Source organism: Magnolia sinica, chromosome 12 (assembly GCF_029962835.1).
Source record: "Magnolia sinica isolate HGM2019 chromosome 12, MsV1, whole genome shotgun sequence".
Taxonomy (NCBI): Eukaryota; Viridiplantae; Streptophyta; class Magnoliopsida; order Magnoliales; family Magnoliaceae; genus Magnolia; species Magnolia sinica.
Window position 1 is genome coordinate 32,348,305 of NC_080584.1, and position 17,556 is coordinate 32,365,860.

Consider the following 17,556-nt stretch of genomic DNA (forward strand, 5'->3'; position numbering starts at 1 on the left):
ATGAAGTCATTTTGGTAAATTTGTGGACATCCAATTTGACAAGAATGGAAGGATATCAGGAGCAGCTATTAGAACTTACTTGAAAGATCGCGTGTTTGCCAAATTTCAGATCCTGAGAGAAACTACCATTGCTTTTACCTTCTTTGTTCAGCACCACTTGAGGTAGTTATTCTCTTCTTTCACCTTACGTACTTCCTTATCTGTCTGAGATAAATAGCTGTTATCTCATTTACTTTCTTTACGTTATAAGACAATATGCCATTTTTTTATACTTAAAGAGACATGATTTTGGAATTGTTGACTCAACCTTATAGGATATTGAGAAGTACAAATTGGGGAACCCTATATCATTCCATTACCTCAACCAGCGAGCAAGAACAGGTCAGCCTTCCCCTGTCAATCTGAACTTCTCTTATTTTCCTTCTTCCTTTCATAAAGGTTCCAGCCACGTTTGGAGGCCATGCTGCAAGCTGAAATTGACCTCCAACTGGGCCGTGAAGAGAGCTGCAGCAGGCCTTTAAATGGGCTTCAATCCAAGCTATAAACAGGCCTCAACCTTAGGCTGAAACCAGGCCTTCTTCAAGCCACACAAGGGAGCTGAAAAACATCCTTCAGCCAGCCCCAAATCTAAGTCGAAATACCTCCCAGATAGGCCGTAAAGATGCTGAAAATCAGCCCTCAGTCGGACCTTCTGTTGGCCATGAAATGCATAGAGATATGGGCTGAGTGTAGCCTAGGTCCGAAAGTGTTTTGAGCTAGAAATAAGGCCTTCAATCAGACCCCACAGAGGGCTGAGAAACGCATTTCAGATGCCTCGCAGTCAGGCCAGACATGGCTCACGGTCAGGCCATGAAACCTGGATCCAAATGGCCTCATCTGGGTCATGTTGCGTGCTGAAAACAAGCTCCAAATGGGTCCGATTTGAGTTGAAATTAGGCCCCGACTGGGCCTTGATCTGCACTAGAATCTGGCCTCAAACAGGCCCTTAGTACCAACCTTACAGCTAGGCTTGTTATGGGCAGTAAATCAGTTAGGGCCAGACCTCAATTAGGCCTTCCATTTGGGCTGAAACCAGCAAAAAAATAAATAAAATCAAGCAGTGGACCCGTGTCCAACCCCTGCACTATACATTACAGATTACGTGTTTGATATTTTCTTATATTTCATGGTAAACAGTTTTGAGCAGTTCTGCATTAATTTCACAAGTTGTTGCCTCTATCTTGGAAACCTCTAATATCTTGATTTTTTCTTAGGTTGTGTACTGACAGCATGTCTTCAAAATGGAACAGGAAGAGTACACAAAAGAGAAAATCAATTGGAACTACATAGAGTTTGTTGATTCATAAATAAATCAGCTGGTATGTACATTGCTCACTTGTACGATACTACCCAAACTGCACTTCTGTTTTGCTGTTGATTTATAGGTTTGATTTGGAACTGCAGATATTTTCATGGGATGTGTCTCGCATTTGAGCATCAACGTAGGCAAAAGCAATCCCAACAAAAATAAGACTGATTCAATTCCATCTTCAATAGACAATAAGGTGCATTCTTTCACACACTTCTTATTGTAATTGGTGCATTCTTACACATGCTTTTTTTTAAATTTCGATGCATTCAATTGTGAAAGGATTTATGACTTTGAAATGAGAGAGAGAGGCTCATTATGGAGAAGGACACAGTCATTCAAGAGCAAGCTTCCCTGAAAAATCAATTACAGAAGTAGATAACCTTACAAGCAAGGTGCTTAAACTTTCAATCTAACCCTTTTTGCTGAACACAAAATGCACGAGTCTTTATTGCCTTTCCTATTGCAGGTTAGTTCCATAAAGAAGGAATATGATCAAGCCCATTATGGCAATGTTCGAGAAAGCTGAAGCTGAATACAATGACTTATTATCCAAGAAAAACATCATTGAGATATATTGTTGTATTTCTCTGCCGTAAAGGATCTCATCATTTTTTTAAAAAAAATTGAATTTGTTTATGTTTGAAGTTGTTTGTTTACTGTATTCTTCTCTTGCGTAGAATGATAAATCAAAAATTAAGAAAGTGATTGAAGAGCTTGATGAAAAGAAGAAGGAAACACTAAAAGTTACTCGGGTTAAAGTGAACAAGTGAGTTAACACTCCTCTGCTTTCATGTTCCAGTTCATATTTTATTTTCTTTCTAGTTGAAAATCAAGAATGCCATTTATGTATTTGCTCGAAATTAATGAAGTAGACCCGGATGTGCGTCGGAGCTATCTGGATAAGCGGGAGTCCCTGGAAGGTGGGAACCGCTGTTATGACCATGATGAAGCTATCCATTTCCTATGGATAACATTGGATGGGCCTGGCCATTTGGACAGGTCATGTTTATGTATTTACTCGAAATTGATGGAGTAGACCCGGATGTGCGTCAGAGCTATCCAGATGTTGAGCGGGGGTCCCTGGAAGATGGGAACCGCTGTTATGACCATGATGAAGCTGTCCATTTCCTATGGACAACATTGGAAGGGCCTGACCAATTGGAGCAGGCCGTGTTTATATCTGTATTTGCAGGGACCACACCCTTAACCTATAACCTAAACCTATTCTCAAATCCCAAAACCTATAACTACAACCTAAACCTATAACCTAAACCTATAAACTATAACCTAAACCTATAACCTAAACTCAATTCCCTAAACTTTAACCTACAACCTAACCTAAACCTATACTTATAACCTAAACCTATTCTCAAATCCCAAAACCTATAACCTAAACCTTAACCTAAACCTATAACCTATAACCTATAACCTAAACTCAATTCCCTAAACCTTAACCTATAACCTAACCTAAACCTATACTTATAACCTAAACCTATTCTCAAATCCTAAACCTAAACCTAAACCTATAACAAAACCTATAACCTACACTTATAACCTAAACCTAAACCTATAACCTAAAACCTAAACCTAAACCTAAAACCTAAATGTATTCTCAAATCTGAACCAGAACCAGAACCCGATTTCCTAAACCTAAACCTTAACCTATTCTCAATTTCCTAAACCGTAACTTATAACCTAACCTAAACCTAAACCTATAACCTACACTTATAACCTAAACCTAAACCTGTAACCTTAACTTAAACGTAAAACCCGAACCTAAACTTAAACCTGATCCCGAACCCGAATCTGAATCCTTAAATCCTTAGCCTAAACCTAAAACCCAAACGTAAACCCGATCTCGAACCCGAACCTGATTTCCTATACCTAAACCTTAACGTATTCTCAAATCCCTAAACTTAAACCTACACCTAATCCTAATCTCAACTCCCTAACCTAAACCTAAACCTAAACTTGAAAACCCAAACCTAAACCCGATCCCGAACCCGAACATGATTTCCTAAACCTAAACTTATAACCTTAACCTAAACCTATTCTCAAATCCCAAAACCTATAACCTAAACCTAAACCTAAACCTAAACCTATAACCTAACCTTAACCTATAATCTAAACCTATAAATTAAAACCTAAACCTAAACCTAAACCTAAAACCTAAATGTATTCTTAAATCACTAAACCTAAACCTACACCTAATCCTAATCTCAACTCCCCAATCTAAACCTAAACCTAAACTTGAAAACCCAAACCTAAACCCGATCCCGAACCCGAACCCGATTTCCTAAACCTAAACCTTAACCTATTCTCAATTCCCTAAAGCTTTAACCTATAACCTATAACCTAAACCTAAACCTAAACCTATAACCTTAACCTAAACTAAAACCTGTAACCTAATCCTTAACATATAACCTATAACCAATAACCTAATCTTAACCTAAAACCTAAAACCTAAACCTAAACCTATAACCTAAAATCTAAACCTAAACCTAAACCTAAAACCTAAATGTATTCTCAAATCTCTAAACCTAAACTTACACCTAATCCTAATCTCAACTCCCTAACCTAAACCTAAACCTAAACTTGAAAACCCAAACCAAAACCAGAACCCGAACCCAATTTCCTAAACCTAAACCTTAACCTATTCTCAATTCCCTAAACCTATTGCTTATAACCTAAACCTATAAGCAAAACCTAAACCTTAACCAAAACCTAAACCTAAAACCTTAACCTAAACCAAAACCTATAAACCAAATCTTAACCCATAACCTATAACCTATAACCTAAACTTATAACCGATCGATAACCTAACTTAAACCTAAAACCTAAACCTAAACCTAAACCTAAACCTATAACCTAAATGTATTCTCAAATCTCTAAACCTAAACCTACACCTAATCCTAATCTCAACTCCCTAACCTAAACCTAAACCTAAACCCGATCCCGAACCCGAACCTGATTTCCTAAACCTAAACCTTAACCTATTCTCAATTCCCTAAAGCTATAACCTATAACCTACACCTAAACCTAACCTAAACCTATAACCTTAACCTAAACCTAAAACCTAAATGTATTCTCAAATCCTTAAACCTAAACCTACACCTAATCCTAATCTCAACTCCTTAACCTAAACCTAAACTTGAAAACCCAAACTAAACCCGATCTCAAACCCGAACCCGATTTCCTAAACCTAAACCTTAACCTATTCTCAATTCCCTAAAGCTTTAACCTATAACCTATAACCTATAACCTAAACCTAAACCTTAACCTAAACCTAAACCTATAACCTTAACCTAAACTAAAACCTATAACCTAAACCTTAACCTATAACCTATAACCTATAACCTAACCTTAACCTAAACCTAAAACCTAAACCTAAACCTATAACCTAAAACCTAAACCTAAACCTAAAACCTAAATGTATTCTCAAATCCCTAAACCTAAACCTACACCTAATCCTAATCTCAACTCCCTAACCTAAACCTAAACCTAAACTTGAAAACCCAAACCTAAACCCGATCCCAAACTTGAACCCTAAACCTTAACCTATTCTCAATTCCCTAAAGTTATAATCCATAACCTATAGCCTAAACCTAAACCTAAACCTAAACCTAAACCTATAACCTTAACCTAAACTAAAACCTATAAACTAAACCTTAACCTATAACCTATAACCTATAACCTAAACCTAAAACCTAAACCTAAACTTATAACCTAAAACTTAAACCTAAACCTAAAACCTAAATGTATTCTCAAATCCCTAAACCTAAACCTACACCTAATCCTAATCTCAACTCCCTAACCTAAACTTAAACATAAACTTGAAAACCCAAACTTAAACCCGATCCCAAACCCAAACTCGATTTCCTAAACCTAAACCTTTACCTATTCTCAATTCCCTAAAGCTATAACCTATATACTATAACCTATAACATACACTTAAACCAAACCTAAACCCAAAACCTAAACCTTAACCTACTCTCAATTCCCTAATCCTTAACCTATAACCTAATTAAAACTATACCTATAACCTACGCTTATAACCTGAAACCTAAATGTATTCTCAAATCCCTAAGCCTAAACCTACACCTAATCCTAATCTCAACTCCCTAACCTAAACCTAAACCTAAAATTGATAACCCAAACTTAAACCCAATCCCAAACCCAAACTCGATTTCCTAAACCTAAACATTAACCTACTCTTAATTCCCTAAACCTATAACCTATAACCTAAACCTAAACCTAAAACCTAAATGTATTCTCAAATCCTTAAACCTAAACCTACACCTAATCCTAATCTCAACTCCTTAACCTAAACCTAAACTTGAAAACCCAAACTAAACCCGATCTCAAACCCGAACCCAATTTCCTAAACCTAAACCTTAACCTATTCTCAATTCCCTAAAGCTTTAACCTATAACCTATAACCTAAACCTAAACCTATAATCTAAACCTAAACCTTAACCTAAACCTAAACCTAAACTAAAACCTATAACCTAAACCTTAACCTATAACCTATAACCTATAACCTAACCTTAACCTAAACCTAAAACCTAAACCTAAACCTATAACCTATAACCTAAACCTAAACCTAAAACCTAAATGTATTCTCAAATCCCTAAACCTAAACCTACACCTAATCCTAATCTCAACTCCCTAACCTAAACCTAAACCTAAACTTGAAAACCCAAACCTAAACCCGATCCCAAACCCGAACCTGATTTCCTAAACCTAAACCTTAACCTATTCTCAATTCCCTAAAGCTATAACCTATAACCTATAACCTAAACCTAAACCTTAACCTAAACCTAAACCTATAACCTTAACCTAAACCAAAACCTATAACCTAAACCTTAACCTATAACCTATAACCTATAACCTAACCTAAACCTAAAACCTAAACCTAAACATATATCCTAAAACCTAAACCTATAACCAAAATGTATTCTCAAATCTCTAAACCTAAACCTACACCTAATCCTAATCTTAACTCCCTAACATAAGACTAAACCTAAACTTGAAAACCGAAACCTAAACCCGATCCCGAATCCGAACCTGATTTCCTAAACCTAAACCTTAACCTATTCTCAATTCCCTAAAGCTATAACCTATAACCTACACCTAAACCTATAACCTTAACCTAAACCTAAAACCTAAATGTATTCTCAAATCCTTAAACCTAAACCTACACCTAATCCTAATCTCAACTCCTTAACCTAAACCTAAACTTGAAAACCCAAACTAAACCCAATCTCAAACCCGAACCCGATTTCCTAAACCTAAACCTTAACCTATTCTCAATTCCCTAAAGCTTTAACCTATAACCTAAACCTAAACCTTAACCTAAACCTAAACCTATAACCTTAACCTAAACTAAAACCTATAACCTAAACCTTAACCTATAACCTATAACCTAACCTTAACCTAAACCTAAAACCTAAACCTAAACCTATAACCTAAAACCTAAACCTAAACCTAAAACCTAAATGTATTCTCAAATCCCTAAACCTAAACCTACACCTAATCCTAATCTCAACTCCCTAACATAAACCTAAACCTAAACTTGAAAACCCAAACCTAAACCCGATCCCGAACTCGGAAACTGATTTCTTAAACCTAAACCTTAACCTATTCTCAATTCCCTAAAGCTATAACCTATAACATCTGTAACGACCTTGGAATTTTTGTGCTAATCTTTCCTTAAGTAGTTGTTTTGGGGTAATTAGTGCTTTACTTAATTGCTTGTGAAATTCGCATCAATCACTTTAAATTGTATCTCGCATGGCTCTAAACGTGTAGATTAGTGAGCGCTATGTTACTCTAAAATCGGGGATTCAACGCTAAATCAGTTGTTCTGGAAAATTTTTGGAAGATCCGGATCGGACCTCCCCGCGTCAAAAGTCCGATAGCGATGATCTTAGGATTGCGGTCACGAGTTGGGCTTGGTCTTCACCTCGAAAATCAAGTCGTTCTGGTTCCGGGTCGATTTGGTTGAGCTCGGAGTGAAGAGTGTGAGAACGGTTGGAATTTAATAAGCTTTTATTGAAATTTGAGTCGTAGCTTGTGCGACGATTTTAAGCTATCCGACCGTTGGATTCGACCCAATTTCACCCTCGAATCAGGAAGTTGGCCCCGGCATATCCTAGTGCTTGTGGACGTGATCGATTTCGGGGACCGTTGAATTGAGTGTGGTCCGCCACGGCCGATCTGAAGAGCCGGTGAGCGAAAACTCAGGCTGACCTAGATCCATGGTCGGTGAGCTTAAGTCCGACCTTTCGTGGTTATAGGCCCACCAAGTGCTTCGTTGGATCGAGAAAGGCGTACTTTGGTTATAACCTAAGTATACCTTGACCATAGGGTTATTTCCATCATTTTAAGGCCTATATATAGTCCTTAAACCAAAGCTCTCATAACCATACGAATTTTCTCTAACCCTCGATTGGAGAGAGAGTGGAAAAGAGAGAGTTAGTGAGAGATAAAGGTTGGTGAATCATCTTTATGCTACCTTGTTCTTCTTCTCCTTAGAACCTTGGCTTTGAATCGTTCCTTTGGCGATTTCTGAGTTCTTTTTGGGGTAAGTTAACCTAACCCTAACTGTGTTAGAGCTTAGATTAGACTTGGTGTTGTTGTATCTCATTTCTATCCTTATTTTAGGGTATTCTAGCGCCGTTGACGAAGACAACTTGTCTAAATCAGTTCGGGGGTTCTTTCTTTGCTTAAGGTGCGGACTTTAAGTGTATAGGTTATGGTTTTCAAGGCTTTCAATCCCAGTTAGTGATTTATTCTTGTTATGGATGAGATTTCACATGTCAAATGTTATGTTTACATTGCTTTCCTGATATGCATGTGCTATATTGAGATTTGTGTATTCTAAGTGTATTTATAAAGTACCGTATACGTATAAAATACGCACTTGTGCTTGCCATGATTATTTGTCATGTATGTATGCTAGATACATGTATGACAACTCCTTGGTAAAAGGAATTGCCTAAGTGCATGTATTCCAACATACGCTATGTATGTTGTTCCTTGTATGCTAAGTGTTTGTAGAAATGCATGAATGACCTAAGTGTAACTGATTACACTAAGTGTGGGCGTTGAGAAGTGATTCTCAATACTCCCATTGATGCGCATGTTTTCCTTTATGCAGATTTACCTTTCAAGTTATTTAAATTCAAGCATCTCCTATGCTTACATTTATGTTAAGTTGATATTATTCAGATGTGTATGTAACATGATTTGAGTTATTGTTCCATTCCTGTTTTACATTCCATATGAATATCTATAGTAGTGTAGGATATTTGGGACTATGCCTTAGTCCAGGAGATCGGTAATTGACCCTATATTCGTGGTCGAGATTGCTTTCGCCACGTAGGACGTATTAGACGAACCCGAGCCGTATTAGAGTTGGCGGCGGTGGTTTGGCCACGCGGAGTGTTTGCGCACTCTATGTCGTTCAATTCAACGTGCGCTCGTGCTAGTCGAGTTCGTCAAGTAACCCGATTGTCCGATGTATGTTAATCATGTATGGACGCTATCTGCTTGAATCTAGGGTACCGAACTTACCAGTGAAATCCTAATAACCATGGTACCGATCCGCTAAGACTCATGAGCCGGACATGGTGGTATGGGACACCGTGGTCGAGCCGTCGGCCTACGCCGGGGTGACGAGCCTCCCGTAGTGACCAAAGTGAGCAACTAAACTCGTGAGCCGATTATGGTGGTATGGGACACTATATTCGTCTGTCGGCCTACATTGATTGGTGACGAGCCCTTTGTAGTGACCTCGAGCATACCGGATACCGCAAGGAGGTGACGAGCCGATCGTGGTAGTAAGGGCATGAAAGGCGTGCATTGATTGGTGACGAGCCCTTTGCTATGACCTTAAATATAAAATCGTATGAAATGTCTAGGATTGACGACCCTAGTATGGATCACTGTTTGGATGGTGATATGAGGAAGGTATCTTAGTTTCCCAATCTGTTGTGTGAAATGGACTAATAACAACTTGGTAATCATATCCATGCACCGCATTTGCATGTGCTTTGTAGATGTGGCGCACTTTGAGGCGATGTCATGCGTAACGTAAGATGAAGACGCCGAGGGTGTACGCGTGAGGGCACGCATCATACCGCATTCATACTTGCATTAATAAGAGTACTTAGGATTTATTTAATTGTCCGCTTTATCATTATGTTTGATTGAACTGATAACATGTTAACCTTGCCTTATTGTTCCACCGAGTTGATCACTCACTCCCACGTTTCGGGCGGTGTTACACACCCACCGGACTCTGTCTTAGGCCCCGATGTTGCAAGATGTGGATGCGACGTCCGAGGCAGAGCAGGAGCTGGATGACGACGAGGCCGCCTTCTCCTTATGCAGTTTTTAGACGGGTTCTAGCGAGCCTCGGTCATGCGCGGGATCTATGGGATTATTATTTTGGGAATCAAATGATGTAACTTGTACTTATAATTTTGATGAATAACACTTTTACACGATCCGTTGTATATGTAATTCAGGGGCTTACACTTGTACACATATTTTACTATAAGTCTTCCGCTTGCTTTATTCACTTACCCCTGAATCATATCTGCGTTTTGACTTAATCTATCCCATGTTTATGTGCTAATACATTCAACATACATCTCTCATTAATTATGTTGCATAAGTGATGTTTTGGAACTCGGGAGCCGAGTTATGCTCGACCCCCGAATTTCAGGGCGTTACAAGTTGGTATCAAAGCATGATCTGGATTAAACCGGACCTGGGTTATGGTCACACACCGCACGTTGTCACCACTATAGTGTAATTGGGTGCGGGTCTATCATCGCTTTGTGTTTGTGCTCCGTAGTTTCTATCGGCGAAAGTTTCTTGAAAACCTTTGCCGAGATCGAGTCTGTACCCTTACCTGATCACACACAGCGACCCGAAACCTGTTCTAGACCCTCTATTAATGAGTGTAGATGGTCTACCCTCCCATTATTCATTTTTAAACCTTCCAGAAATCGCTGTTTGTATCAGATTTCTGTCAGAATGACCCGATAAGCTTCAAATTACACAAGGGGCCAATCGGGGCATTTTTCGTGGGACCCAGGGGGGGAACCATATCATTTGGACCAAGGAGGACCAGGAGGACCTCGCCAAATCGGCGAGGCATCGCCGATATGTCCAGAGACCGGCGATGCCATCGCCGGTTCGGCGAGGGATCGCCGGTCGGCGGGCCGGGCCGACGCGGGCCGATCGTCCCTAGGCTCAATGTGGCCCACCCCTCCACGGTTTTCATTTTAAAACCCTTCCTTTCATCTATTTCCTTCACAACACCCACCTCCAAGCTTTCCTTTTCTTCCAAAACCTCTCCAAACTCTCTCAAATCTCTCCCAAATCTTCATCTTCCTTCCATTTTCGTGCAAACCCATCACCCCATTCTCAAATCTTCCATTCCATTGCTGATTTCTCCATCTTTCCCTCTCATTTGAGCCCTTTCATTCCCTTTTTGGCTCATAGTTGTGTGGAAGCTTCACCATCTTCCTATTTCTCTCTTTCTCTCATTTCTCATGGCCCTCTTTGAGATTGTAACGGCCATCTTTTCCATTTCTTCCCTTCTTTCCTTGATGGGGAAGAAGAGAGCGCCCGTGGATGAAGCCGGGCCGAGCCGCCCAACCCGTGCACGGAGGCCGAGAGGTGCCGCCGCTAGCACGTCCGCCACGCGCGAGTTCCAGACGAAGCGGGACCTCGAGCTCCTGTCCGTAGGACCTTGTTGGCGGAATTGTCGCATGGAGTCTATGAGGGGCGTAGAGTCCTTTTGAGGCTCATGTTGATCCGCGGCTCTTTGGTGAGTTCTTCTTGTTGGAGCGCCTAGAAGGGGCTGGTTGGGGTCCCTTGTTCGAAGGCGAGTATCGCGCGAATGCTAGCACTGTTCGGGCCTTCTATGCCAACATTCGGGAGCCTTCGCTGGATTCTGCAGTTCAAGATTTCCTGTGGTAGCGGTCGAGTTGGAATTGTCAATGTTGCTTTGATATCCCGACTCTTGAAGGTGTCACTTGGGGAAGTGCATGCCGCGAGAAGAATGTGGACAGTGTGCGCGAGAGGGATCGTCGCACCCGATCCTTGTGTGGTCGTCTAGTCGAATGGCAGCTGAATAGGAGTCTCTTGGCTTCTTTCATGACGGACGACTTCCGTTTGCTTCACCACATCTTTACGTTCAATGTATATCCAAGGTGGAGCAACCGCAGCGAGTACGCGCCTGATGGTAGATTTTCTATATCGGGTGGGGCAGGATGCGAAGTTGTGTGTGCCGACGTACGTCCTGTGTCAAATTATTCTCATCGCTCGTTCGAGTAGACGGACCGAGTCTCTTCCCTTTGGCCGCCTCATTTGCAAGATCGCACATGAGTTTGGCTATAGGCTTGGAGCCGAGAAGCCGGTCCCTGTTCGCTATATCAACTTGAGGACCCTTAAGCTGATGGAGGTTGGTTCTGTCGGCTTGCCTCTGAGGGTGAGGCCGGGTCTGAGAGTGGTGATGATGAGAGTTATGCTGAAGGTGGTGCGGAGTCTGAGGAAGAAGCAGAGCAAGACGAGGAAGAGATTGAGGCACGGATTCGAGTGATCGCTCTCCTCCTGTGGTGCGGAGGGCGCAGAGCAGTTGCCAGAGATGCCGGTCTTACACGGCTTGAAGAAGGGCAAGCCGCTTTACGCCAGAGATGGTTGATCTTCGAGGCTTGTTAAGCACAAGTTTAAGAAGATGTCTCGGACTTTGAAATCTATCTGTGTTGCTTGCAGGATAAGGGTGCTCCGCCTCCATCTCCTCGATTACGACGAGTAGCATCGTCGTGGCCGTCTTTGCTTTGTTTGGTGTTTCTTTGTGTGTGGCCGTTGTTGGCCTGTAGTTGGAGTGTGTTGTAGTGTGGTAGCGGTTAGTGGTTGTAGTAGTTGTGGTTGTTTGTAGTGTTAGATGTTGTTGTTTTCATGCTTTCCTAGTCGTGATTCATGTATTGCTGCACTACTTGTATTGCGACGATTTTGGTTAATGGAATGCATGTTGTTTGTTTTTGGAGTTGTGCTATGTTGTTGTTGTGTGGATGGATTATGTGACTTAGAATCGACAGGTTGCATCCTTTGATTTAATGTAGGGATGCCTCCTAAGGGTTCGAAGACTTCGGCCCGTCTTTCTCTTGATTGAGTCGCTTGTTGGGGTTCCTCCCTTGAGCGATAGCGAGTCAGATCGCAGGCGGGTCCATCTCGTGCCGGTGTTGGGTCGACACCTATGGCTCCTCCATCACACCCTCGGTTCTGAGCCGAGCCATGCACCTTCTTCTCCTTCACCTGTTGATATGTTTGAAGAGATGATGTTGTTGATGCAGGAGCAGCAGCGCAGCAGCAGCGCAGCAGCAGCAGGAGTTCCTCTCCTCCATGGTTGGCATCTTGCTCAGTCGGTAGGGGCGACTCCACCTGTTTCACCTATGCCTCCATCCGGGAGTGCCAGTGCGAGGCAGTGCCAGCGACACATTCGAGCGATTCCAGCGCTTGCGACCTCCTACTTTTACGGGTTCTCATTGGACCCGAGGAGGCCGAGTATTGGATTGACCGCATCTCTAAGATGCCGAGGCCGTTGCACTCTCTGAGGTCGAGCAGTTGAGCTTGCCACCTTCATGTTTGAGAAGGAGGCCGGCTTTGTGGTGGGACAGTGTGCTTCGAACTGCCGAGGAGGACTTCGTGTGGTCGTGGCGGGCGTTTGAGGCGCGCTTCCACGAGAAGTATTTCCGTGACTTACCGACATGAGAAGGAGAGTGAGTTCCTTCGCCTCCGCCTGTGAGGGTTGTCGGTTACGGAGTATGAGAACCGGTTTCTGAGTTGGGGCGGTATGTTCCTTTGATCTGGGCGTCAACCGATGAGGATGCGGCGTTTTCCTGAGGGGAGGACTGAGATCCGATCGAAGATTTCTGTGCAAGCATTTCTTCATATGCGGAGCTAGTGAGCATGTCCTTGCGAGCAGAGCAGAACGGGGACAGAGCACCCCGCATGCGAGCACCGATGCCTCCTAGGCCGAGACCGAATTTCCGTGGTGCACCTTTCCTTGGCAAGAGGCCGCGTGTTGATTCTCCTCCGAGGCGTTCGGCGCCGCCCGCTGAGAGCTGATCTGAGATGTTCTTATTGTGGGAAGGTTGGGCACTTGGACCGTTTCTGCTTCCCGTATGCGAGCCGGTGGTTTTACTCCACCGCAGAGGGTTAGCCGTCCGATGCCTCGGGTTATTTCTCCTCCTCCTCTTCGATCAGCGCCAGCTCATCCATCCTTCAGACCTGCAGTTCCTGGTTTCATGCCACCTCAGCGGCCCATGGTTCCTCCGCCGAATCGTCAGCAGCAGCTCGTGTTCATGCGCTTTCAGCTGAAGCGCCTATGTCTGACTTGGTGCCGAGTTCCTTTGAGGTGAGAGCGCTTATTGAAGGTTTTCCCGTTTTTGTGTTAGTGGATACAAGGTCCTCTACTTCTCTTATTTCTTATGCGGCGGTTAGGCGTTTGGGTTTGAGATCTGTTCCTATGCATGGAGTGACGCTTACTACCGCTACGGGGATGTCCTCTGCCTTGGGCAAGCGTTGTATGGATTGTTTGGTCGATCTGGGAAGTGGATCGATCCGTGTTGATTTGCTAGTCGCACCGCTGTATCACTACGATGTTATTATGGGTATGGATTGGCTCACGAGGATGCGAGCTGAGATTGATTGTGAAGCGAGATCAGTGACGATCCATGGACCTGAGGGCGAGATTGTTACTTTCCCAGTTCATGTCAGTTACCCTATTCGTATTGATTTTTATTCTTCTCTGTTGGAGAGTTCGGCCGAGTCGGCGTTGGTTAGTACGCCGTTAGTTCAGGAGTTTGAAGATGTGTTTGAGTCGATTCCTGGATTACCTCCTCAGCGTGAGATTGATTTTGCTATCGATCTTATGCCTGGTGCCGCGCCCATTTCTTTACCCACCTATCGGATGCCTCCGAGTGAAATGGAGGAGTTGAGGAAGCAGATAGATGGTTTGCTGAATTTAGGTTTTATTCGGCCAAGTGTGTCTCCTTGGGGAGCACTGCTTTTGTTTGTGAAGAAGAAGGATGGTTCCTTGCGATTGTGTATTGATTATCGCAGTTGAATTTGGTAACTATGAAGAATAAGTACCCTTGCCCAAGATTGATGATCTGTTTGATCGGTTGAAGGGGGCACGGTACTTTCGAAGGTTGATCTGCAAGGGTATCATCAGTTGCGCGCCAAGGATGGGGACGTGCAGAAGACCGCCAGGACTAGCTTCGTCCATTATGAGTTCCTTGTGATGTCGTTCGGTCGACGAACGCACCGGCCGTGTTCATGGATCCGATGAACAGGGTGTTTTGGCCTTTCCTGTTTCGATTCGTCATTGTATTTATCGATGACATCTTGATTTATTCAGCGAGCCGGGCAGAGCACGAGGAGCACTTAAGAGCGGTTTTGGGTACTCTTAGGGAGCATCAACTTTTCGCTTCAAGAAGTGTGATTTCCGGAAAGAGGAAGTCAAGTTCCTGGGACATGTGGTGTCCAAGGAAGGATAGCCGTCGACCTTGCCAAGGTAGGTGCAGTGCAGGACGCCTGGTTCAGTTTCTGAGGTGAGGAGTTTTCTTGGCCTTGCAGATATTATCGACGCTTTATTCAGAACTTCTCGAAGATTGAGACCGTTGTCGCAGATGACACGGAAGGATTTGAAGTTTGCTTGGAGTGAGCAGCGGAGTTAGCTTTTCAGATTCAAGGACAAGTTGACGTCCGCCCTTGTGCTAGTATTGCCTGAGCAAGGGGTTAAGTATATTATATATACCGACGCCTCGCGTTGGTCCGGGTTGTGTCCTTATGCAGAATGACAGGGTGATTGCTTATGCTTCGCGCACTTAAGGAAACACGAAGAGAATTACCCTACGCACGACTTGGAATCGGCCGTCATCTTCGCATTAAAGCTTTGGAGACATTACCTCTATGGTGAGGAGTTCGAGCTCTTATGCGACCACAAGAGCCTTAAGTATATCTTCACGCAGCGTGATTTGAATATGAGGCAGCACAGATGGATGGAAACATTGAAGGACTTCAAGTTCGATGTTTCTTACCATCCTGGTAAGGCGAACCTTGTGGCAGATGCGTTGAGTCGCAAGAAGGCTTTGGAGTTTGCGGCTCCGCTGATGATAGCAGAGTGGGAGATGTTGGAGTTCGTGCGCGATTTTGAGCAGAAGCTTACGGTGGTTGAGCCGTATGAGGTTATCGCACACATTCGTGTACACCCCGTTATCGACGAGAAGATCGTTGCAGCTCAGGCAGATGATGAGCTTTTGGTGAAGATGAGGCAATGGGTTGGTACAGATGAGAACTCCGACTGGAGTGTTAGTTCTGATGGGGGCCTACGTTTTCGTGGCCGGTTATGTGTTCCCGACATCCCTGACTTGAGACGTGAGGTTCTCGAGTTAGCCCATAGTTCTAAGCTTGCGATGCATCCAGTAGCACGAAGATGTATCAGGATATGAGGAGATCATATTGGTGGGATAATATGAAGGTCCAGATTGCTGAATTTGTTTCTCGTTGTCTCACGTGCCAGCAGGTCAAGGCAGAGCATCGCCGACCTCCTGGGTTGTTGCAGCCCATGCCCATAGCCGAATGGAAGTGGGATTTCATCTCTATGGATTTTATTTCGGGTTGCCGAGGACGAGAAAGGGATTTGACTCTATTTGGGTGATCGTCGATCGATTAACGAAGTCGGCGCATTTCTTACCGATCGAGTCACTTACTCGCAGACGAGTTGGCTAGGTTGTATATCAAGGAGATAGTGCGTCGCATGGAGTTCCCTAGAGATTGTGTCCGATAGAGACACGCGTTTCACATCTATCTTCTGACTCGTATCCAGGAAGCAATGGGTGTGAAATCGAAGTTCAGCACCGCCTTTCATCCGCAAACAGATGGGCGACGAGCGCGTGAATCAAGTCCTGGAGGATATGTTGCGAGCTTGTGTTTTGGATTTCAAAGACAGTTGGGATGATTGTCTCCCTGATGCAGAGTTCGCGTATAATAATAGTTTCAAGATGCGAGTATCGGCATGGCTCCCTTCGAGGCGTTGTATGGTCGCCGTGCAGAGCACCACATTGTTGGGCGTAAATTGGTGAGCGTAGTTTGCTTGGCCCGAATTGGTGCAGTGACTTCAGAGAAGGTTGACATCATTCGACGTCCGACTTCTAGCAACGCAGGGCGTAAGAGTTATGGCCGATACGAGGCGTCGACCGCTTGAGTTCGTAGTGGGAGATCATGTTTTTCTCAAGGTCTCTCCTATGAAGGGAGTTCTGCGGTTCGGTAAGAAGGGAAAGCCGACGCCGAGATTTATTGGTCCATTTCAAGTTCGATCGAGTGGGAGCGGTAGCATACCGCCTTGCTTTGCCCACACCTCTTGCGGGCGTGCATAACGTATTTCATGTTTCTATGTCAAGAAGTACGTTCTCGATCCTTCGCATATTATTAGTTGGGAGCAAGTGCACTTAAGTGAGGATGCCACTTATGTACGGCGACCGACGCGTATTCTCGATAGGAAGGAGCATGTATTGCGTAGCAAGGTTATCCCTCTCGTGAAGGTGTTATGGACGCATCATGGCGTAAGAGGCTACTTGGGAATCTAAACCGGTCAGGAAGACCTACCCTCCGATCCTCGAGGCTTATATGAAGGTATGAATTTCGAGGACGAAATTTTCTTTAAGGGGGTAGATTGTAACGACCTTGGAATTTTTGTGCTAATCTTTCCTTAAGTAGTTGTTTTGGGGTAATTAGTGCTTTACTTGATTGCTTGTGAAATTCGCATCAATCACTTTAAATTGTATCCGCATGGCTCTAAACGTGTAGATTAGTGAGCGCTATGTTACTCTAAATCCGGGATCCATCGCTAAATCCAGCTGTTGGGGAATTTTTGGAAGATCTCGATCGGACCTAGACCGCGCGCCAAAAGTCCGATAGCGAGATCTTAGGCTGGTGCGGTCACCGAGTTGGGCTTGGTCTTCACCTCGAAAATCAAGTCGATCCGATGTTCTGGGTCGATTTAACTTGGGCCGTGAGTGAAGAGTGTGAGAACGGTTGGAATTTAATAAGCTTTTATTGAAATTGAGTCGTGCGCTGCCGACGATTTTAAGCTATCTCGACCGTTGGATTCTCGACCC